Source organism: Bos indicus, chromosome 4, assembly GCF_029378745.1.
Source record: "Bos indicus isolate NIAB-ARS_2022 breed Sahiwal x Tharparkar chromosome 4, NIAB-ARS_B.indTharparkar_mat_pri_1.0, whole genome shotgun sequence".
In the NCBI taxonomy this organism is placed as follows: domain Eukaryota; kingdom Metazoa; phylum Chordata; class Mammalia; order Artiodactyla; family Bovidae; genus Bos; species Bos indicus.
Genome location: NC_091763.1, coordinates 115,158,106 through 115,181,519, shown reverse-complemented (window position 1 = coordinate 115,181,519; position 23,414 = coordinate 115,158,106). Strand labels below are relative to the sequence as shown.

Sequence of the window (23,414 nt, the reverse complement as noted above, 5' to 3'; positions counted from 1 at the left end):
GCTCCATACTTTCACTCTGTGCTGGACCCCGAGAATCATGCAGCCAGTCCTGCTGAGAACCGGCCCTGGCACACAGTATGGCACGATGAGAGTTAGCTGTCATAGTAATTATTCAACTCCGTGTGTTCTGCGTGGAGTCACGTGTCTTGCAGGCCTTTTTCCTGTCCTGGCATAGAAAGGTTAGAAAGAAAGGAAGAAAGAGCACTAAGTCATGTCCAACTCTTGCGATCCCATGAACTGTAGACTGCGAGGCTCCGCTGTCCATGGGGTTCTCCAGGCAAGAAGACTGGAGTGGGTTGCCATGTCCTCCTCCAGGGCATTTTCTGGGCCCAGGGATTGAACCCAGACCTCCCGCATTGCAGGTAGATGCTTTTACTGACTGAGCTACGAGGGAAGCCCCAAAAAGTTAGGGGCCATGTCTATTCAGGGTCCCCCTGGGGCCTCATACAGCCCCCTCCCACTGATACGGATGCCCCCCCAGTGACAAAAGATGACATCCATCACGGAGATGAGTTTTCTCATTGATTCTGACAGGTCAAACCACCATGTCTGTCAAAGCAGGCGAGCACTAAAACCCTATTGATGTCTACAGGGGAAGTGGGGAAGGGGTCGTCTGTCTACCTGGATCTGGAGAGACCCACCACCCGGGAGCCCTTTAAAAGGAAGCTGGGCTCCAGGTGAGACACTGTGGACACTAAACGCGTCAGAGCCGCTGCCCAGGAGGAGGCCAGCTGCGCGCTGCCCCTTGGCCTTGGCCGTCACCCAGCCTCAGCTCTCCGTACAAATGGTAAGGGCAAATGCGCCGTTAGGGTGGGATTCCTGACTTCATCGTAACGCCGGAGTTGTGAGCGGCTGGTGTTTCCCCCTAACCTGCCACAGACTCGGCGTGTATGTGAACCGCCAGGCCACAGAGGACAAGAACACTCCTGGAAATTACAACGTTGGTCCCTTAGGGTGTGTTTCTCTGTCTTCTGATTTTTTAAAAATTGGGTTTATGTCATTCTTCCAGTGTAAACATTCCCTTTAAAAGCTTTAAGTCTTTAGATGTTCCTCAGTATTTATTTATCCGAGAGTTTCAGTTCAAGTTCCTAGTGACGATTTTATTTTGATTTAGTCTCCTTTGCCAATCCTGTAATAGTACAGCTGCCGTTTTTCTAAACATTCATGGTGAGCAGGGTAATTTACTGAAAAATATCAAGGGTTTTAGAGACAGGCTGAGCTTTTCCACGGATTAGGAACTTGATGAATGTGTCAGGAAAGTAGAGATAAAGACACCTGCTTGTAGCAGGGAGGGTGAGGGTCAGCTGCAAGGGAGTAAGCACCCCCAACAGTAGATAGAGGTTTATTTCTCTCTCAGGTAGAAGGCCAGGTAGGCGGCTAAGGCAGGTGTGGTGTTTGGGACACAGACTTCTACCAGTTTCTCTGCTGAGCATCACCAAGTTGGCCTCGTGTGCCCGCGCTGGCTGCTTCAGCTCCTGCCTTCTCCTCTGCCAGCTGGTTAGAAGCAAGGAAGTTTCTAGAAGCTGCATACACTAGCTGTAAGAGGAGCTGAGCTGGGAATTCCCTGGTGTTAGGACTCCGTTCTTTCACTGCTCAGGGTATGGGTTTAATCCCTGGTCAGGGAACTAAGACCCAGCAAGCCACATGGTGTGGCTTTTTTTTTTTTTTTAAAAAAGAGGAGCTAAGCAATGTTAGTTTCACAACCCTGTGTCCAGCAAAAAGTCAGGGATACTGTTGCCAAAAAAGAGAGGGGTGGGATGGGGTAGGAAGGATGAATTAGGAGTTTGGATTTGAGTCTTTTTTAGTTTCTTTTATGTTTTTCCTACACACTACTCTATATAAAATAGATAAACAACAAGGCCCTACTGTCTAGCACACAGAAGTATAATCAACGTCTTGTAATAACCTATAGTGGAAAGAATCTGAAAAAGAATAGATATATGTAAGTATGTGTAACTGAACACTGCTGTACAACTGAAACTAACACAATTTTGTAAATCAACTATACTTCAACAAAAAGTTGTTTTGAAAAAAAGAAAAAGGATAGGAATGCAGATATTGGGAAGAACTCATTTAGATTATATCTGTAAAATGCCACCGCAGTGCTATATACAAAGAGAGCTGTAGAGCACTGACCTTTGTTATCATCACTGTATGTATTTCTGCTGACCTTAAACATACCATGAAATTCTGACAAGACGTCAGCTGTCATTCTTACGTTTGTACCTTTCAACATACCATGTCATCACCTCTCACAGTTTTTCAAATTTCTCTTTTATGCTAGTTTTTTTTTTTTTTTTTTTTGGAGGGGGCTGGATAGTGGCACTGTTCTGGGTCTTCATTGTGGCATGTGGGATCTAGTTCCCTGACCAGGGATCACACCTGGGCCCCCACATTGGGAGCCCAGAGTCCCAGTCACTGGGCCACCAGGGAACTCCGTCTTTACACTAGTTGTATGCATCTTTATTATCAGGGGCCCCAGTGCTTCAGGCTTCCCAGCTGGCTCAGTGGTAAGGAATCCCCCTGCCAGTGCCAGAGACACAGGATACGCAGGCTCAATCCCTGGGTGGGGAAGATCCCCGGGAGGAGGGCATGGCAACCCACTGCAGTACTCTTGCCTGGAGAGTTCCGTGGACAGAGGAGCCTGGTGGGCTAGAGTCGGACACGACTGAGCGTGCACATACGCTCTGTTCTTCAGCAGCGCCCAGATTCATGAGAATGTTTTTTGTTTCTTTGGCTTGGGGTTCATCGTGCTTCTCGGAGCTGTGGGATTAGAGTTTTCATCAAATTCAGAAAATTGGGAGCCATTATTTCTTCAAATTTTCTTGTTGTCCCTTCCTCTCTTCCCTCTATTTGGGAATTACACTTCCAGGTATGTTAGGCCACTTGAAGTTGTCCAGGTTATTGATGTTCTGTTCATTTCTTAAAGACTCCTTACTCTTTGGGTCTTACTTGGATTGTTTCTATTGTCTTCAAGTTCACTCATCTTTTCTCCGGTAGTGTCTACGCTGTTCATTCTTTCCAGTGTGCTTTTCATCAGAGATGTTGTAGCTTCTATCTCTCCACCTTTGAGTCTTTTTAAACTTCTTTTCTGTCTCTCCTAACAATGCTTTTGCTGTCCTCAGCCTTCTGGTGCATACAGATTCTGTTGCAGTAGCTGTTGTAACCTGCTTGTCTACTGGCATCCGTGTTGTCACGGGCGGTGATTTTCCCTCACTCCTGGCCATTTTATCCTGTTCTTTGTATGCCTGGTAATTCTTTATTACAGGCTAAACGTTTTGGAGTTTACCTTCTTGGTGCTGGATATTCTTTTTTTTTTTTTGTAATATGCTTATCTTCTGGGACACAGGTCAGTTACTGGGGAATGGTTTGATCCTCCCCGGGGCTTTATCAGATACGACCAGAGCAGCCCGTAGCCTCGGGCAGATTTTTCTCTGCTTCTGAGGCAGTCTCTGGCTTCTCTATCTGATGCCCCGCGGGCATGAGGTTTTTTTCCACCACTGGGGGGAACACCGCCTATTACTGGGCCAGGATTCCTCTGCCTGCTCCTTTCAGGGAGTCCTCCCCTCAGCCTCGGGCAGTTGTCTCACCCATGAGCTCTGGTCAGGGAGGGACTCTGCAGATCCCTGCAAGTCTGGCTCTGGGGGCTGGCTCCCCCTGCCACACACACACACACCTGCCCCCAGCATTCTGTCAAAACTCTGTCTTGGCTTCTCTGGACTCCCAGCTCTCTACATCCTCAGGGTCCAGAGAGAGACCCCCGAATTCCCCAGCCCCTGGGTACAGCAGTGCTCACAGCAGGCTCTCTGGACACCCGAACACCAGCCCCACTTGCCTGCATCCTGGAGATCGCTTCCCAGAGCCCTCCTGACACGACAGCAGGCACTCTGGGCTTCGTGCTTGCAGCAGCACCCCCAGATCACCCAGTGCGCCCCTTCTGTGCCCACCTGTGCACTCACCCTCTACCAGTGGCTGCCATGCCCACCAAGGTCTCTTCTCCTTGCCTGGAGGCTGTGACTAGACCTGGCCCAGACGCTTCCAGAACTTCTCGCGGTCAAGTGGGTTACAACCACACCTTCTTCAACGAATTCCGAGGCCCTCTTCCAAGTTGGTCCTTTAGGGGCAGGGTCCCCCACCTCCGGGCTGCGGACTGGTACCTCCTGTCAGATCAGTGGCAGCATTGAAGTGCAAAATAAATGAAAGATGCTTGAATTATCCTGAACCACCCCTGGTGCCTGGGAAAATTGTCTTCCACGAAATCAGTCCTTGATGCCACAAAAGGTTGGGGACTGCTGCTTTCAGACTTCTTCTAGACTTTCCTCCCATCTTGACAATTTACTCGCCTATCTTGACTTATCCTTTACATGAAACTTTCCCCGCTGAAGTTATTGTGTGGTTTCTGGCTCTGGATGGACCTAGATTGCTAGAGACACTGATTTTTTTCATAAGTCATTCTTGAACCTGGCATCATTGCTGAATTTCTCATTAGTTCCAATAGCTTGTTGATTTTGCTGGCTTTTTAATAGGTGACTGCATCATCTCAAATAGTGACAATCCTGACACTCCTCTTTCTCTTCTGATAACTCTTTCATCCAGTTCCACTTCTGTTGTGTTGGCCAGGGTCTCCAATACTATGTCCAGTGCTGGAGACGATGGACAGCTTGGATCCTTGTCATGTTCCCCTAAAGGAATATGCCTAGAGAATTCCCTGGCAGTCCAGTGGTTAGGACTCTGTGCTTTCACTGCTGGGGGCCCAGGTTCAACCCCTAGTCAGGGAACTAAGATCCTATAAACTGCGCAGTGCAGCAGCAAAAAAAAAAAAAAATTAAAATTATCTATCACCTAGGATATCTGCTACAGATTTTTGGTACCAGGTTAAGGAAGTTTCTTCCTATTCTTAATATTTTAATTATTTTTAAAATCACAAATGGATGTTAAATTTTTTCACATACTTTTTCTGGAGCTTTTGAGATAATCCTCAGGACTTTCTCCTTTAGACTACTGCAAACTTATTGATAGATATTCCCCTAATTGAGAGAAAGACAAGGGGTACAATAAAGTGTGGAGGAGATCCCAGTTAATAGCTTAAAATCTTGTCTTCTAATCCATAGCAATAGTATCTAGAAAGTATTATCCTATGCGAAAAGAAAGAGATTCTGGGAAACTCCCTGGCGTTCCAGTGGTTGGGACCCTGAACTTTCATTGCCAAAGGCTCAGGTTCAATTCCTGGTCTAGGAACTAAGATCCTGCAAGGTATGCCACGCAGCCAAATTAAAAAAAAAAAAAAAGTTCTGCTTTATTTAGGATCTACACCTGCTTTAAGATTTGACTCTTGATTATAAAATATCAACTGCAAATAGTCTTTATTTCAAAACAGTCTCAACCATACAGAATAGTATTATAGGTAACACTTTGAAGTTAAGATGATCTTTTTTCTAGAATACTACTCAACAATTTTGGAATTTTTCTTTTTTAATCGAAAAGTCTTGATTACAAAAGTAAGGCATGCTTACTGCAGAAAAACTGAGGCAGTTGTCAAGGTACAAAGTAAAAACGGAAAGTCTCCGATCTCCTCTTTCTTCTCTCATTCCAGTTACCAAGGCTGCTTTATAATTCAGAACTTGGGGAAACCTTTTTTACTATGCCAGTTTAACAGTATTACCCATCAATTTTCTGAAAACCAAATAGATATTATAGCAAAGAATATATATCCAATAAAAGTCAGGAAAGCTCCACATGGTAATCCTTTCTTAAAAATGCTAAAGTGTTATCATCTCTGTTGAGCTCATATTCTTATATGATAGCAATAGCCCAGAGGAAGATGAGGAGAAAATTACTTTTTTCAGTCCCACGAAAACCTGAAGAAACACAGTGGTAGCCTGCGTGGGCATGATAAGTGACAGCGTTCCCCAGAGCGGGAGCAGAGGGGTGCCTAGAGCAAAGGGATAAACGGGGGAAATTCAACAGTTTCCGGAGCCCTCCTGCATCAGCCCTCCACGGAATGAGTTCACTATTCTGTTTGAAATATCATGATGTCCCCAAACTTTACACCAACTCCAATTCTGATGCATTTATGAAGAACACTTTCAAAGCCAACAGTAAATAATTTAGGATTGGCTGACACTTTGGGTTTACCCCTGACACTGTAAACACTGCTGTAAGAACAAAGCCAAGATCTGTCAGTGAGGGTCCTGGAAAGTGTCAACCCCATTATAAACACTCAGATAAATGTTAAACCACAGCAGCAGCAACAAACAATGGCCCGTGAGCCTTTGCTCCACAGCCTTTAATTAATGATGGAACGGTAGTAGCTTTGAGCAGGGGTGTGAGGCAAAGGGTTTGGGAAACATGCTGGAGTTCCCATTAGTCTTCATCACCCAGCTCCCTTCCTGTCATGTTCAAAAAGAGGATTGAAAAACACTTGGAAAGAAAGCCAAAAATATAGAAGCATGCCTGAAAGACTCCCAGATTGTGGTTGAGGATCCACAATATCAGGGTTTTGTTTTTTTTTTAATTTGGAATTCCCTGGTGGTCCAGTGGTTAGATCTCTGCGCTTTCATTACTGAGGGCCAAGGTTCAACCCCTGATCAGAGAACTAAGACCCTGCATGCTGCAAGGTGCAGCCAAAATATATATATATGTAAGTGAGTAAGTGAATTCACTCAGTCGTGTCCGACTCTTTGCGACCCCATGGACTGTAGCCTACCAGGCTTCTCCTCCGTGGGATTCTCCAGGCAAGAATACTGGAGTGGGTTACCATTTCCTTCTCCAGGGGATCTTCCTGACCCAGGGATCGAACCCAGGTCTCCCGCATTGGAGGCAGACACTTTAACCTCTGAGCCACCAGGGAAGATGCCATATAATTCTGACTGTAGTGCAGAGAAGATTGGAAGAATAAGTGGAGCCTCAAATAGTCAAAGATTGAGGCTGCAGCTGTGACTTGAACAGGTGGCAGGTGATATTTTCTGTAGATAAGCTCAGTTGCCCCTGGAGGAGGGCATGGCAACCCAGTCCAGCATTCTTCCTGGGGAATCCCATGGACAGAGGAGCCTGGCGGGCTACAGTCGGGCTACATAGACGGGGTCGCAAAGAGTCGGGCAGAACTGAAGCAACTTAAAAGGCATGCGTGGAAGCTCAGTGGCATCTCCCGTTCTGTGTTCTTCTGCACTGTTCACATCTCTGTTTCTTCTCTACCCCCTCGAGCCTGGGTGGGCAGTGGGATTGCTTCAGCTATTGCAATGTGGGGGGGAAGGGACACTGTGCCAGTTATGGGCAAAAACTTTAGCTGGCCTGGCAACTGCCACCTCCTGCCTTTTAGGATATTGCTTTTGGCATTCATTCATAGTAGAGTGAGAAGCCCAGGTCCCATGGAGAAGCACACGGGAGATTCCACTGACAGCCCCAGCCAAGCCTCCTGTGAGAGCCCTGGTTTAGACTAGCCCCAGACAACTGTAGCCCAAGCTGCTACCTGAGCAATCCTGAGCAGAGCCACCCTGCTGAGCCCAGTCCGCCCACCAGCCATTCGAGATGCCAGCTGTGCTGGCTTACGAGGGATGCTCCTGCTAGCAAACTGGGTGCTTATACAACAGAAACGTCTTGTCTTGCAGTAGTTCTGGGAACGAGGGGTCTGAACCAAGACGTCAGCAGCACAAACCCTCCTGAGGCTGTGAGGGAGGATCTGCTCCAGCCGTCTCTCCTTGGCCTACAGGTGACCGTCTTCTCACTCTGGCTCTTCCGTCCTTCTGCATAGCTCTGTGTCCCAGTGACCCCTTTTTAACAGGACACCGGTCGTATTGGATGGGGGCCCGCTTTAATGACCTTGGTGTAGCTCGATTACGTCTATAAGGCCTTATTTCCAAATCAGGTCACATTCTGAAGTACTGAGGCTGAGGACTTCAGCATAGGAATCTGCTGCTGCTGCTGCGGCTAAGTCACTTCAATCTGAGGGACACATAATGATGATAAATTGCTCTCTGAAGCTCTCCAGTTTTGAGGTGGTTTGCTGTGCTCAAAAGGTAACCAGAACAGGTGGTTCTGAAGATGGAAGCACACACTTCAGGAGACATTAAAAATCCCTAAAATGGGTGGGATGGGAAGGGAGGTGGGAGGGATGTTCAAGTGGGAAGGGACATGGGTGTGTAAACCTATGGCTGATCCATTTCAGTTTGGTAGAAGCCGAAACAATATAGTAAAGCAATTATCCTTCAGTTAAAAATAAATAATTTTTAAAAATCCCCGTAATGTGGTCATTGGGTTGGAGGTGAAGAAGACACTACAGATTTCCTACCCAGCCTTCATCCTTCTTTCTCCTTACTACACCATTGCTGGCTTCAAGGCCTCATTTTTGGACTTCTCTGGTGGTACAGTGGATAGGAACCCGCCTGCCAGTGCAGGGGACGTGGGTTTGATGCCCGGTCCAGGAAAACCCACACACCTTGGAGCAACTACGCCCCGCACCACGACCACTGACCTGCGCGCGAGGGCCTGCGAGCTGCAGCTGCTGAGGCCCTCACTCTGCAGCCCGAGCTCTGCAACAGAAGAAGCCACCACGGTGAGAGCCCGTGCACCGCAAGCAAGAGTGACCGCTGCTTGATACAGCTGGAGGAAGCCTGTGTGCAGCAAGGAAGACCCAGCGCAGCCAAAATTAATTAATTTTTTTAAAAAGACCTTGGACTTCCCTGGTGGCTCAGTGGATAACAATATGCCTGCCAATGCAGGGCACTGGGTTAGATCCCTGGTCTGGGAAGATCCCACATGCCCCGGAGCAATTAAGCCCATGCGCCACAACTATTGAACCCAAGTGCTCCAACTCCTGAAGCCCGTGCCTGCCTAGAGCCTGTGCTCCGCAGTAAGAGAAACACCAGGAATTCTCTGGTGGGCCAGTGGCTTAGACTCTGCGCTCCCAATGCAGGGGGCCCAGGTTCACCCCGTGGTCAGGGAACTAGATCCCACATACTGCAACTAAGACCCAGCACAGCCAAATAAAAATAAATATTTAAAAAATAAAAATAAGAGAAGCCCCCCACTTGCTGCAACTAGAAAAAGCCCATGCAAAGCGATGAAGACTCAACAAGGCCCAAAATAAATAAATAGAAAGACCCCATTCTTCCCTTCTGGTTTTGTCTTCACTAAATTCTGGCCCGATTTACCTCTTAAAATGAGAATCCTAAATAAGCTGGGGGAATCACAGTAATTACGTTTGGTGATGGGATTAAGGCATGTGGCTCAATGCTGAGAGAGAAACATGCTGAAGGTGCTTCTGGGGAAAGTTTCTTGTCTCTTAAATGGGACACAATGAAACAATCATCCCTTTTCTCCCTCTGGATCTTCCTGTGTAAGGGTCTGATGCCTGGAGGGAGCCAGGCAGTACCCTGAGGACAGCAGGAAAGAACGCTGAGCCGCTCCCAGGTTCTTGGTGACACTGGAGTCACTGCATGGACCACCCTGGAGTCAGCCCAGCTCACAACTTCTCTTTATGAGACTCTACATCCTATTGTTGTTTAAGCTTTTTTGAGTCGAGTCATCTCTCACCTATGGTTTGCAGTTGTCCGTCAAATAGATAATTAACTATTTAGGAGCTCAGAAGTTTGAGATGGAAGTAGAAAACTTCTGGTCATTTAAACATGAATGGAGTTGGGTGCCAGTAGACACAGGAGACTCGGGTTCAATCCTTGTGTGGGAAGAACCCCTGGAGGAGGAAATGGCAATCCACTCCAGTATTCCTGCCTGAAAAATCCCATGGGTAAAGGAGCCTGGCGGGCTACAGTCCAAAGGGTCACAAAGAGTGGGACACCACTGAGCGACTGAGCAAGGCAGGTATATGAACAGGAACAAGGGAAAATTGCAAAAGAAAATACACAAGGGATATGTATGGAAAGTTCCCGTTCATTTACCTAATAAATATTGACAGAGTGCCTAGTATATGCTAAGCACGTTTCTAGGCTCTGGGAATAAAGCAATGACTGAAAGAATGCAGAAATCCCCATTGTCACGGAGCTTCATTCTAGCATTGGTATTTAGTGGGGGAAATACATGGAGAAGGAAATGGCAACCCACTCCAGTATTCTTGCCGGGAGAATCCCATGGACAGAGGAGCCTGGTGGGCTGCTGTCCATAGGGTCGCACAGAGTTTGACACGACTGAAGCAACTTAGCATGCATGCATGCAATGGAGAAGGAAATGGCAACCCACTCCAGTACTCCTGCCTGGAGCATCCCAGGGATGGAGGAGCCTGGTTGGCTGCCATCTATGGGGTCGCACAGAGTTTGACATGACTGAAGCAACTTAGCAGCAGCAGCAGCAGCAGGGGGAAATACATGAGCACAATGTCTAGTGTAGACTGGGGAAAAAACACACAACGTGAAAGTCGAGAACCATGTTTTTTTTGTGGACAAACCTGAGGACGATAGCCCAGGATGCAGCCTCTCAGGTAGCTCTGAAGTCCTGCTCCACAGAGGCAAGGCAGGAGCCAGAATGGGGAGGAGCTTTTGCAACAAACACGAGGCAGTCGGAACTTCAGAAGATTACTGTGAATTCAAGAAAAGCAAGCATCTCAAGTTAAGGAATTTAAGCACTTTTCTATGCATGGGAAGTTGCAAAAGTCTGGGCTCACTGAACTCATCCCTTTGATCTGCACCTTAGCTCTCTGGGGCCAGGGTTCTTTGTTCTTTCTCATCTGACGTCTCCTCAAGGTGCACCCTCGGGGGTGGCTGCAGTGGCTGGTGGCTTGATCAGCCATCATCACGGAGACAAGAGGGCGGGCATTGTGTCTCCATCCTGAGTTCCCTTGGGGCTCAGCTCACCATCAGGGCAGCTGGAATGTGATGGCCGCAACATCCTTATTTACTGGCGTAGCAGGCAACATTTTTTTTTTTCACTCACACTAGAAAATGCTTAACCTCAACCATTATTGCACGCTCTGTTGCTCAGTCAGGCTGGACTTTTTTTTTACAACCCCAAGGACTGTAGCCCTTCAGGCTCCTCTGTCCCTGGGATTTTTCCAGGCAAGAATACCAGGGTGGGTTTTCCTCTCCAAGGCATCTTCCTAATCCAGGGATCGAACCCATGTCTCCTGCATTGCAGGCAGATTCTTTACCACTTAGCCACCAAGGAAGTCCCTTATTATTGAAGAGGTACAAATAACACATATTTATACTCACTTACCAACCTGACAAAAATATAAGATCTTGACAGTACCTGGCACTGGCAGCAGAGTGGTGAGCTCTCGTCCACAGTTGGTGGAACTGCAGCCTCATGCAATATTATGGAAGATCAGCTGGGCACGGTTATCAGAATTGTACCAGGATGTTCATTTTCACAATAAAAGCCTGGACCACCAGCAAGGTATCTGACAACACAGCGCTGGCTAGACAACTTATGTGTGATCCATCTATACCACAAAGCACACCTGTATATGCAAATAGGAAGCACTTAAAGATATATTATTAAATGAATAGCACAAAATGCAAAAGAGCATGATCTGTTTGTATAAATTTTTAAATAGAAATTTATTATAATAATATGTATTATACGAATTATTTATTAGAATATAATAAGTGTTAATATGCCTTAAAGTTTTGTGGGTTTTTTTTTCCCCCCAGAAGGAATAGTAAGAGGATGCTCCTAGCATTTACCCATTAGGGACAGGAAGTCCCGGTCATTGACGTTGCTTTTTAACTGTAGCAGACCCTGTGGATTGGTTCCCTCGTGGCATTCGTAGCCCCGCCCTGTTGCCTTCCCCTCCTGTAGTGCTAGGAGGGCAGGAATGCTCCTGTCCTTAGATTCTCTTGCAGCGAGGCTGGTCTTGTCGTCTGCGAATGTTCGTCCCAGGAAAGAAAAGACTGAGACAGTCATTCAGAAGGGACTCACGGGAACGCGCTGCGGGCACCTCCCTGTTTTCCCCAATCAGCCGCGTGCGGAAGAAGGCCTGACCTTCGCTCCCAGGGTGACTTCCGGCCCTCATCTAGATTACGGCCACATCGGAGCCCTGGGGAGGGGGCGGGGCAGCTGGATCCTCCATTGCACCTGGATCTTCCACTGCCCACCGCTCCCACCTGGGATGAGTCAGCCACAGAGGCCAACACCCAGTTAAATGCCTCCTGCACAGAGAATACTGGACTGAAGTTTGTGCAATTGAAGTGGCTATGGTTTATTTGAAAGAACCAATGACCAGAGCGCTCAGGAAGTTCAGCATCTCCAGGAAAGCAACAGGATCACAGCCAGTCATCTGGGAAATGAAGCCATCGCTCCAGGAGCTGGAGCCACAAGCCTGCCACCCACGACTTTGCAAGAAGATTCTGAGCTTCGGAACCCTACACCTACTAAACACAGCTGATTGATTTTAGTGTCAGTAAGGAGTTACAGAACGCGACTCCCAGACACGTTTTTCAATGAGGCATCTGTCCTAGAGAAGATGTAGGGTTATGGGTCTTTCCAAATTCCTGGGGGGTGGGTAATGGACATTTCTGGACTCAGTTGCACAAAGATGGACTCAACAAATATCTATCTGACTTGAAACAAGAGAAATGCTAGCTTGCACCTGCAGCTTTAACACCAGGTCCAGTAGCCAGATGAAAATCCTGAGACCAAAGCCCGACGCTGAGGACGGCAGAGGAGGCGGTCAGAGCAGTTTGGAGCTGGGTGACATCCTGGAGGGGCCGCACCAGATCCTGCAGCTCTCCCCTGAACCTGTCACTGCAGGAGAGAAACAGACCTCTCTGCTTCAGATATGCCGGTCTGGTTTTCTGTCGCTTGCAGCCAAGCTTGTTCCTAAAGGCCACTCGAAGTTTTCTATCTGCCTCTCCAGGTCTATGTTCAGGCCTTGTCTTCTGCAGGGTCCCAGGAGGAGGATCCGTCTGGACTGGAACAACACAGGCTCCCTTGCCCTCCAGCTTCTGTTTGGGCTCAGCCCACAAATTCTACTGCCCAGAGTTTGCACTGTTAAATACTTGCAAGGTCCACCAAGATCTATTTACAAGGATGATCTCTTCAGTATTGTTTAAAATGGCAAAATGCTGGAAACTGCTTAAATGTGCTTCAATCAGGGGACTAAGTTAAATAAAATATCGTATTGCCTACATTGGAACACTTTGCTGGAATTAAAAAACAGGTAGCTCTGGGGGCGCTGAAATGGAAAGTTCTCCAAGATTTTCTATATACATTTTGTTTTTGGTTGCACCAGTATCAGCTGCCACATACAGGATCTTTAACTGTGGCATGTGGGATCTGGTTCCCCAACTGGGAATCAAACCCAGGTCCTCTGCATTGGGAGCTTGGAGTCTTAGCCATTAGAGCACCAGGGGAATTCCTTCCATGATATATTATAAATGAAAAAAAAAAAAAAAAAAAGTGTAGCATGAGCCAATTTACGTAAGTATATAGAAGCATATATGAACTTTTTTTTTCAGAAAAGATAATAAGAAACTGTGGTTACCACTTTGAAATACTTTAATATTCTTACCATGTTTGTGTTACTACTTTCATTTTTATGAATATGTTTCTGAAATGTCAGTGGGGCCAGTTAAGGACCCTCTCATCCTTGGTTCCCCAGAAAGTAGAGCCCAAACCACAGTCTTAGCGCTCCTGCTTTAATAGGCAATGTAACCCCAGGAAGGTGGGAGGGAGGGGCCCCAGAGAAAGCCAGGCAGGGAGAGAGCCAGGGTCCACATGTGCTGTGACGCTGACCAGTAAGCACGATGGATTGTTCAGTCCCACAGAACATTCTCTGGAAAGCTACATAGTCCACATCTCAGGACAACGTGTCCATGGCAGAAAGGGGGAAGGATTTATTGACTGAGTCCAGCCTCCCTCCTTCAGGGCTACGCATGTGCATCTGGTGCTGAGCCGGGCCACTGGGCAGCTTGGACCAGGAGCCCCTAGGATGGAGGCTGGGAGGTACTGGGAGGGTACAAAGGTGATCGGGGCCTCGCAGGCCTGGTTGTAGGATCAGGAGCAGGAAGCAGACGGGTCAGGAGGATGAGACGCAGCACAGAGGGGTCCAATGCGTGGATCTTCTTTCATTGTCTTTTGTTTTGGCCAAGCCAAGGCTTACAGAATCTTACTTCGAGGACCAGGGATCTGTATTAGCTTCTGAAGGCCATCTTAACAAATGATCACAAACAGGGCCGCTGAAGCTCCATAGGAAGCCTGCAGGGTTTGTCCCGTCTGGGGTCCCAAGGGACAGCCGGTTTCCCACCCTCCTCCTGACTCCCGGTGGTTGCTAGCAGCCCTGGCTGTTCCTTGTCTGCAGGCGAGGAATTCCAGCCTCCGGTCTGTCTTCTCACGGTGGCCTTTTCCTGTCTCTGTGTGTGTGTCTGTCTCTGCCTCTCTTCTCCTCTTGTGAGGATGCCAGTCATATCGGATTAGGGCTCACCCTGTTCCAGAATGACCTCATCTGAATTTGACTAACTACATCTGCCTTGACCCTGTTTGCAAATAAGGTCACCTTCTGAGGTTCTGGGAAGGACATGAAATTGTGGGGTAAGGAGCCACTATTCAACACAGTTCAATATATTTATGTATTTTTAAAACTAAGCAACATTATTTTAAAACTGAAATTAAAAGAATGTTATCAAAATCTACATGCATGCTCAGTCGCTCAGTCGTGTCCTTACTTTTTGCAACCCCATGAACTCTAGCCCGCCAGACTCCTCTGTCCATGGGATTTCCCAGGCAAGAATACTGGAGTGGGTTGCCATGCCTTTCTCCAGGGGATCTTCCTGACCCAGGGATCAAACCTGCATCTCCTGCATTGCAATTGGGTTCCTTACCACTGAGCCACCTGGGAAGCCCGTTACTAAAACACTCATCTCCCAGAAAGAAATTTGTGTTGGATGTGAGGATGATTTATCTGCTTTTGCTGTCACCACCCTGGACCTGGACCGCTTTCAGCTGTTTGAATGGACACAAACTCCCTTTCTCTTTATCACCCACGTATAACCCCTGTTGTCAAAGATCTATGAATGGCTTTGTTGTGGTTCAGTTGCTAAGTCCCCTACTAATTTCTGCCAATATTTTGTTTCTAATGTTTCAGACAAAAATTAGTTTACTTAATGGAGTTGGAAAAATAGTTCAGAAAAAAGTCCTAGAAGCAGTAACCTAGACCGGTGGTTCTCGAAATGTGGCCTCTAGACCGGCAGCAGCGGCACCCCGGAACGGGTGACAATGCAGATTCAGAAGCACCAAAACCCAATGAACTGTAAAATCTAGTAGAACACGCCCTCCAGGGAACTGTGATGCCCGTGCAGGTCGGAGACCCATCGGCCTAGACCAGCTACATACTACATACCCCACTGTACACCACGCTTAAAGCTGGAGAACTCTTCATTTAAAATTTTGACTTCTTTCCATCCAATATGAAAACCATTTGCAACATGATATATGTTTCTGCCAGAGCAGAAAGTTCTCAGCAGAAAGTTTTCCAGTTTTTGGTTTCAGGACAATTTGCCCGGTTAAAAATTACTGAGTCCCCAAGGAGATTTGTTTATGTAAGTTATATTTACCAATATTGGAAATTAAAATCGAGAAAAATTTAATTCCTTAGCTTATTAATTCATTTTAAAGGAACAATAATAAACCCCTGGCATGTTAATTTAAATAACACATTTTATGAAAAATAACATTTACCGAAACAAGAAAACCTTGAGTTAGGATGGCATTGTTTTACAGTTTTGTAAATCTTTTTGGTATCTGGTTTAATAGAAGACAGCTGGGTCCTGATATCTGCATTCAATCTACTGCAGTATGATGTTTGGGGTTGAATTGTAGGAAGAAAATCTGGCCTCACACAGAACATAGTTAGAAAAGAGAGGACCTCACAGACCCCCTGAAAGGGTCTCCAGGACCCCAGGGATCCTCTGACCACACACTGAGAACGGCTGTGCTCCAGAGGGTACATCTAAATAAAAATGGGGCAATGGTGGGAAACGAAAAGATTCACTTTGAGAGCTTTGTATTAATAACTGCTTACAATTCAGTCATTTTCATGATACCTCAGTTGGAGGTTGAAAAATTCTCTACTTGTCAATTCTTCCCCATTTCCAGCACAGGATAAAATATGAATAAATAATAAAATTAAATAAAGGGCTAAATTTATCATTTAAAATATAGTTGTTGGTATTTAATGGAGAAACTATATCTAATCATTTCCCTGAGAATTAAAAGTATGAATAAATGTGTACAAAATTTTTTCTCCAATCTGTAAATTGGTAGATAAGACAAAATTCAAACATAAACTGATTCACAACATTTTAAAAATACATGACTCAAATAATAAAAGTAATAAAATTATAAGACTAGACAGGATAAAGATCAAAAAGGCAATTTCTTCAGCAGATAAGGAAACTACTTCACCAAGGCACAAATACTTGACCAATTGAATTTAAAAATTAACTGAAACTCAGCTTATTTAAAAACAATTTGCTTAATAGGGACTTCCTTGGCAGTCCAGTGGTTAGGACTTGAAAATTTCACTGCGGAGGGCTTGGATTCAATCCCTGGTTGGGGAACTAGGATCCCACAAGCCACATGGCCAAAAATATATATATGTATTATTTCACTGCATAAAGGCTGAATTGCACAAAGGCTAGAGCCGATGGAGAAATCTTAGAGAGTTTTATGAGATTTTATGGGATTAATTTTGAACTCAATAAAAACAATAGCTGACATTTAGTGGTGCCAGGAATCTTACATAGGGCATATTATTCAATTTTCACAAGAGAGAAAGTAATATAAGTCTTGGTCAGTTCAGGCTGCTCTAACAAAGTACCATAGTTGTTGTTGATGTTCAGTAGCTAAGTCGTGTCTGACTCTTTGCGACCCCATGGACTGTAGCGTGCCAGACTCCTCTGTCCTTCACTGTCGCCCAGAATTTGCTCAAATTCATGTCCACTGAGTTGGTGATGCTATCTAACCATCTTATCCTCTGTCCCCCCCTTCTCCTCCTGCCTTCAATCTTTCCCAGAATCAAGGTCTTTTCCAATGAGTCTGCTCTTCAAATCAAGTGTCCAAAGTATTGGAGATTCAGCTTCAGCATCAGCGTCACTCCTTCCAATGAATATTCAGGGTCAATTTCCTTTAGGATTGATTGATTCAATCTCCTTGCTTGCTCTCAAGAGTCTTCTCCAGCACCACAATTTCAAAGCATCAATTTTTTGGCTTCTTTATAGTCCAACTTTCACATCTGGACATGACCACTGGAAAAACCATGGGTTTGACTAGACGGACCTTGTCAGCCAAGTGATGTTTCTACTTTTTAATATGCTATGCCAGACTGATTAGTACCATAGATTAATTAGCTTAGCTGGTTCTGGAAGCCGGAAGTCTGAGATCAGGTGCCAGCATGGTCCAGTCCTTAGGAGGGCCTCTCCGAGGTTATGAAAGGTAGTGGTATCCTCACAGGGCAGAGAGAGAGTGAGAGAGCTCCCTGGAAGTCCCTTTTGTAATCCCATTCATCAGGGTTCCACCCTCAGGATCTAATCACCTCCCAAGGGCCCCACTTCCTAACACTAGCACATTAAGGTAAGGATTTCAACACATGAATCTGGGGGGTGGGGACACGAACATTCAGTCCATAAGAATATAGAGATATATTTACCCCATTTTTCTAATCAGAGAAATAAATGTAAATAAGTTTAAGCAACTTCCCCGCAGTCACAGAGTCCGAAAGTGAGGGAGACATGTCCCTCTGACTTCCAGATCCATACTGTGGACAGCGCTATCTCTCAACAAAGTGTTTGTTCAATTCCATATGTTTTTAAAACTGTTTATTTGATTTCTTTCTTTGGCTGGGCCAGGTCTTAGTTCTGGCACTCAGGATCTTTTAGTTGCAGCATGCGAACTCTCAGTTGCGGCATGCAGGGTCTAGTTCCCTGGTCAGAGACCGAACCTGGGCCCCCTGCTTTGGGGCTTCTCACTGCGGTGGCTTCTTTTGTTGCTCTAGGTACACAGGTTCAGTAGTCATGGCTCCCGGACTTAGTTGCCAGGGAAGTCCCACCTGGGGAACTTTGAAAAATGCCGATGGCTGGATCTCACTCTAGAGATTCTGATATAACCGATCTTGGGTGAGGCTTGTGCATTTTCTTAAAACGATTGGTTTATGTTTCTGACTGTCGTAGGGTCTTAGTTATGGCACATAGAATCTTTCCTTGTGGCTCTTGGGTTTTCTCTAGCTGCAGTGATCCGGCTCCAGGGTTTAGTTGCCTGGAGGCTGGCTTTCCAGGTGGCTCAGGGTTAAAGAATCCACCTGCCAATGCAGGAGACACAGGTTCGATCCCTGGGTTGGGAAGATCCCCTGGAGGAGGATTTCCCAGATACTTGTCTGGGAAATCCCAAAGACAGAGAAACCTGGCAGGCTACAATGCATGGGGGCGTAAAAAGCCTGTTCATGACTGAGCACACATGCATGCACCCACATGTGGGATCTTAGTTCCCTGACCAGGGATTAAACCCACGTCTCCAACACTGGAAGGCAGATTCTTAACCCCTGGACTACCAGGGAAGTCCCTCATACATTTTTTCAATAAGGTCTGCCCCCATGCCATCTGGTATGCCACCTACTGAGAACCTAGGTAACCAGAAATGTCAGTCCGGTCACGAACAGAAGTTGCGGACACAGGATGTATTGGTTTGGGAGAAAACAGAAAGCCCTTCTGGGTTCAGTGAGTCAAAGGAGTGGTGGCATTTAGAGGTAGGAGAGCCCAGGCAATGTTGCGACTGCAGACTGGGAGTGGTTGAGAAGTTTCAATTAGACAGTAGATTCAAGAATTCACTGGGTAGAGGTGCTAATTGAAAACAGCTGCCCTGGATATTGTTTGAAAGTAGGTTGGGCATTTGGCAAACAGTAAGTAAATTACAAAATTGTCCTGGGAGACATTGAGAGACAAAGATGGGCTAGTGCTAGAACCTGAGGAATATTGGTATGGTGGGACTCAAGAAAGCAGACCGTTTTAATGTTTAACACTTGAACGAACTCTCTCCCTCCATTTTTTCTTTTTCTCCTTTCTCCTTTTGAGGATTTGTATGTTAGGGAAAGTAGAAAGTGCTGAGTTAACACACTTAGATAATTAAATTCCCAACCTGACCCACTTTGGCCTCTATCCTGGGTTGGCTTTCCCCAACATTACACCATCCTTTGGAAAAAAAAAGAGGAAGAAGACAACTCTTCACTATAGGTATGGAGTTGACTGTAGAGAGTGCCAGGTACACTGGCCAGGGTAGGCTGGAATTCAGCTGAAACTAATTAACCTCTCAGAGAGCCAGCAAGTAGAAATCCAGCAAGTCCCAGAGCTTGGTCACGGAGACCAGGATTCACTTCTGTTTGGGAAAACGCTGGCCTGTAGGTCTTTGGTTAGCTGTATAGTCACGGCACCAATCTGGGTTGCCAGGCGCCTCTCCCCTCCTCTTCTGGTAATTCTCCTGTTACTGTGTTGGAGGGCGTGGCCAGAGGTGTTGGCCTCAGGCCCACGCTGTCAAAACTTTTACACAAGGATTTCTTCAGGAGCAAATACCTTTATTGATTTTTCTGGTGGGGGAGTTCCTGAGGGGGGCAGGTTCTGGAGGGGTGTAGAATCGTCAGCCATGGAGAAGGAGGTCTACTTGCCATCTCTTCACCCTCCAAGGAGGCGAAGGAACAACTTTTGGTACCTCGGGGTCGTAAGAGCCACCTCTGTCTATGCAATAATTGTGAGTGAAGACAGTCATGGATAAAAAGAGACAAACAAGCAAAAAAAAGCCCCCCACACTTAAATAAATCGGTTTTCCCAAGGGCTGACCTGGGTGCAGCCATGAAAAGCACCCCAAAGGGTGTCAGGATTTCATTCATGTGTCGTCCAAAGGCACACGTGTGCCCCAGTTCTCTGGGACGCAGGTAACAGGGCTGAGATTTCCATGGTGGCTCATACTGACACAGAATTAATTCATCTGGATTAAATTTGTTATAAGATTTAAAAACACTATGATCTTGTTTTAGCATCCCCACCCTTACCTCAGCCCGGAGAAGTTGGTAGGGCAGGTCCTGGTGGAACCTTACCCTTTTAAAGAGGAAACCCAGGTGTGGGAAGTGCTGAGCGATTAGCCCAAGGTCACACAGCTAGTTATAGCCAAGTCGGAACTGGAGGACAGATTCCTGGCATCTCAGCAATGAACACTTGTCATATACTTGCTTATTCAACATCATCATCTATTAATTAACTGATAAGCCAACTTTGAGCAGATTCTCTTTCCTACCCAGTCAGAGCCTATTTTGAATGAAATAGAGAACCAATTCAAGAGAGCTCTGGTTTACTGAATCCTTATATTAATTGTCTAACCTAAGTTTTGAAATATTTGATATATTTGCTATTAACCTCGCTCAGTAAATGTCCTGCATTGTGACTGGAACACTCAAAAAGTCCTCTGACCCTTTTACTCACCAAAACGGGCACAGCTGCAGTAAACAGAGCCTTTCCCTTGCTGCCCGAGGGGATCAGCCTTCTGCTTTGCTGCGGGTGGGGGGCAGGGTGCCCTGTGTCATGAGTCCCCCATGCTGATGCCAGTGAACATCAACAAGTCAAGGAATAAACACTATAAACACAGCCTGGTTTAAACGCTTTGTTAAAAGTACTCTGACAAAGAATAAGAGGCGACTTATTTTCCCCAGAGAGGACTGGGTGTAATTTCTTCAGAAAAGAAGGTGATGAAGAGATAATTACGGTGCAGACTTAGAAGCTGCAGAGGGAGATGGGCGAGTGTTAAGCCATTTCTATCAGCCTTGACTGCCATACTGTAGACTGGCCTAAACAACATTCATTTTCTCACAGCTGCAGAGTCTGGGAAATCCAGAATCAAGGTGCTCACTGACTTGGTTTCTGGCTTTCTGGCTCCTGGCTTTCCAGCTCCTGGCTTTCCAAAGGCTGCCTCCTTGCTGTGTCCTCACATGGCAGGAAGAGAGGGAGCTCTCAGGTGTCTCTTCTCAGAAGGACACTAATCCTGTCGGATCAGGGTTCTACCCTATGACCTCATTTTCCTTAGTTACCTCCTGAAGGCCCTGTCTCAAGATGCATCACACTGGAGGCTAGGGCTTCAGCTTATGAATTAGAGTAGATATAGGTCAGTCCATGCATGGGCTTGCCAGCTGGGTCAGTGGTAGAGAATCTGCTTGCAATGCAAGAAACCCAGGTTCAATCCCCGAGTCAGGAAGATTGCCAGGAGAAGGCAATGGAGACCCACTCTAGTATTCTTGCCTGCGAAATCCCATGGACAGAGGAGCCTGAGGTGCTACAGTCCACGGGGTCGCAGAGTCAGGCACGACCGAGCGACTGGGCACTGAGCGCAGTTTAGTCATTTAAGCATCAGTTAAGCTTTCTGCGCCTCAGGGCTGCAGCAACATATCAATCCTATGAGGCCTACATAATAAGAAGCGCAGTAGACAAGAGAGTCAGAGTTGACGCAATGCCATTTGCTTAAGCTGACTGATTTCCTCTGAGTTTATACTAACTGATATGGGTGCCAGGCAGTTTTTTTTCTTTTTTTTAATTTTTAAAGCTTTGCTTTAATCCAACTAAGCAATTTAATATTGAAACAAGGAAGAGATTGTTGCTTGCACATGCAGGTTTTTTTTCTACTGAGGCCAAATATGGTGATATTATTTATTCATTATATGTACCCTTACCTTTTCCAAAAGGGACCAGAGCCCACTACAGAACAAAATGGAGAATTCTTGGGCTCAAATTCAAAATTCTTTGACTGCAGGAAAGGCCAGGTCAGGCTGGAGTTTGTCTTGCTGTGTATCGTTGCTCTACTTGGCCTTGTCTTTGCTTTCACCTCCTTGAGACTCCACTTCATCTTTCATTACAGACAACATAAGAAATGTGCCAGGACCCAGAGTGCTACAGGGCATTGTCACATTGCTCTGAGTTCTTCGAGCACAGTTGCTGGTGGGTGGTATACATGTACTTTCTAGGAGATCCCCAAGTAGGCAGGATGCAGTTCCTATACATTACATTAAAGGAGGTATGGAGAAGATCATTTCAGGTATGCAACAGATCTGCTGTTGTCTTACCTTCCTCAGTTCTAATAATCCCTAGGTTGGCAAGCCCTATCTAGAGGTTAGGCCTTAAGATGGTTTTCTTCCATGCTACAGAATTTAAATGGAGCCAACTGGCCAAAAGTTTCTGAAAACACAGCTAAGTACTCCGAGCAGGCATTTCCTTCCTTCCGCTTTTTGGCCGCGCTCCTCTCTAGTCACGCCACTTTTCTGTCTAGGACCCAGACAGCCTCACTTCCATGCTTCCGATTCAAGGATAACCGCCCAAGTGTCTCAGTGAATATTGCCAACTTCTCCAACCACCCTGACCTTCTGCTACAGTCTGCACTGTATCACCCCAAAAGTCATGTTCAAGCCCTAACCTCCAGGGCCCCAGAAAGTGACTGGTTTTGGAGACAGGTCTTTGAGGGGATAATGAAGTCATTAGTGTCAGTCACTCAGTCGTGTCCAACTCTGCGACTCCCTGGACTGTAGCCTGTCAGCCTCCACTGTTCATGAGATTCTCCAGGCAAGAATACTGGAGTGGGTATTCCCTTCTCCAGGTATCTTCCAAACCCAGGGATGGAATCTGAGTCTCCTGCATTGCAAGCAGATTCTTTACCATCTGAGCCACCAGGGAAGCCCCATTAAGATGGATCCTAATCCAACCTGGGTTGGGTTTGTATCTCATATGGGTCAGCAGTGGCCTGCCGCAGGGGCAGGGCTCTGGGTGCAGCAGACCTGGGTATGGCATAAGCCCTCTTGTAGGAGGTCACCATTAACCCCACCATAGAGCTGCCAGAACTTACACAGGACTGGGGAGACAGACTCTTGGATGGCACAAAGAGAACCTTGTGCACCAGGACCCAGGAGAAAGGAGCAGTGACCCCACAAGAGACTGACCCAGACTTGCGCGTGAGTGTCCAGGAGTCTCCGCTGGAGGTGTGGGTTGCTGCAGGGTCAGGGGCACGGGGGGCAGCAGTGCATCATGGGACCTTCTGAAGGAGGTTGCCATTATCTTCACTACCTCTGAGGCTTCCCTGGTGGCTCAGAATTACCTCCACTACAGTTTGGCCTCAGGTCAAACAACAGGGAGGGAACACAGCCCTGCCCTTCAACAGAAAAATGGATTAAAGATTTACTGAATATGGCCCTCCCCATCAGAACAAGAACCAAGTTTTTCTAAGAAAATGCACTGGTCATAGCAAACACTGTCTTCCAAAAACACAAGAGAAGATTCTACACATGAACATCACTAGATGGTCAATACTGAAACCAGACTGATTATATTCTTTGCAGCCCAAAATGGAGAAGGTCTATACAGTCAGCAAAAACAAGACCAGGAGCGGACCATGGCTCAGATCATGAATTCCTTATTGCCAAATTAGGACTTACATTGAAGAAAGCAGGGAAA

At 46.4% G+C, this 23,414-nt stretch overlaps 1 long non-coding RNA gene across 1 annotated transcript in view; it reads right to left on the bottom strand.

The window, feature by feature from the left end:
* The window catches only part of LOC139182810 (uncharacterized), a 43,617-nt gene that overhangs the window by 8,508 nt on the left and 11,695 nt on the right, over positions 1-23,414 (bottom strand). Inside the window, exons 2-3 of the long non-coding RNA XR_011566382.1 lie at positions 11,197-11,407; positions 10,397-10,526 (exon numbers count right to left, since the gene is read on the bottom strand). This is a non-coding gene — a long non-coding RNA (uncharacterized lncRNA). The remainder of the gene's footprint in view (positions 1-10,396; positions 10,527-11,196; positions 11,408-23,414) is intronic.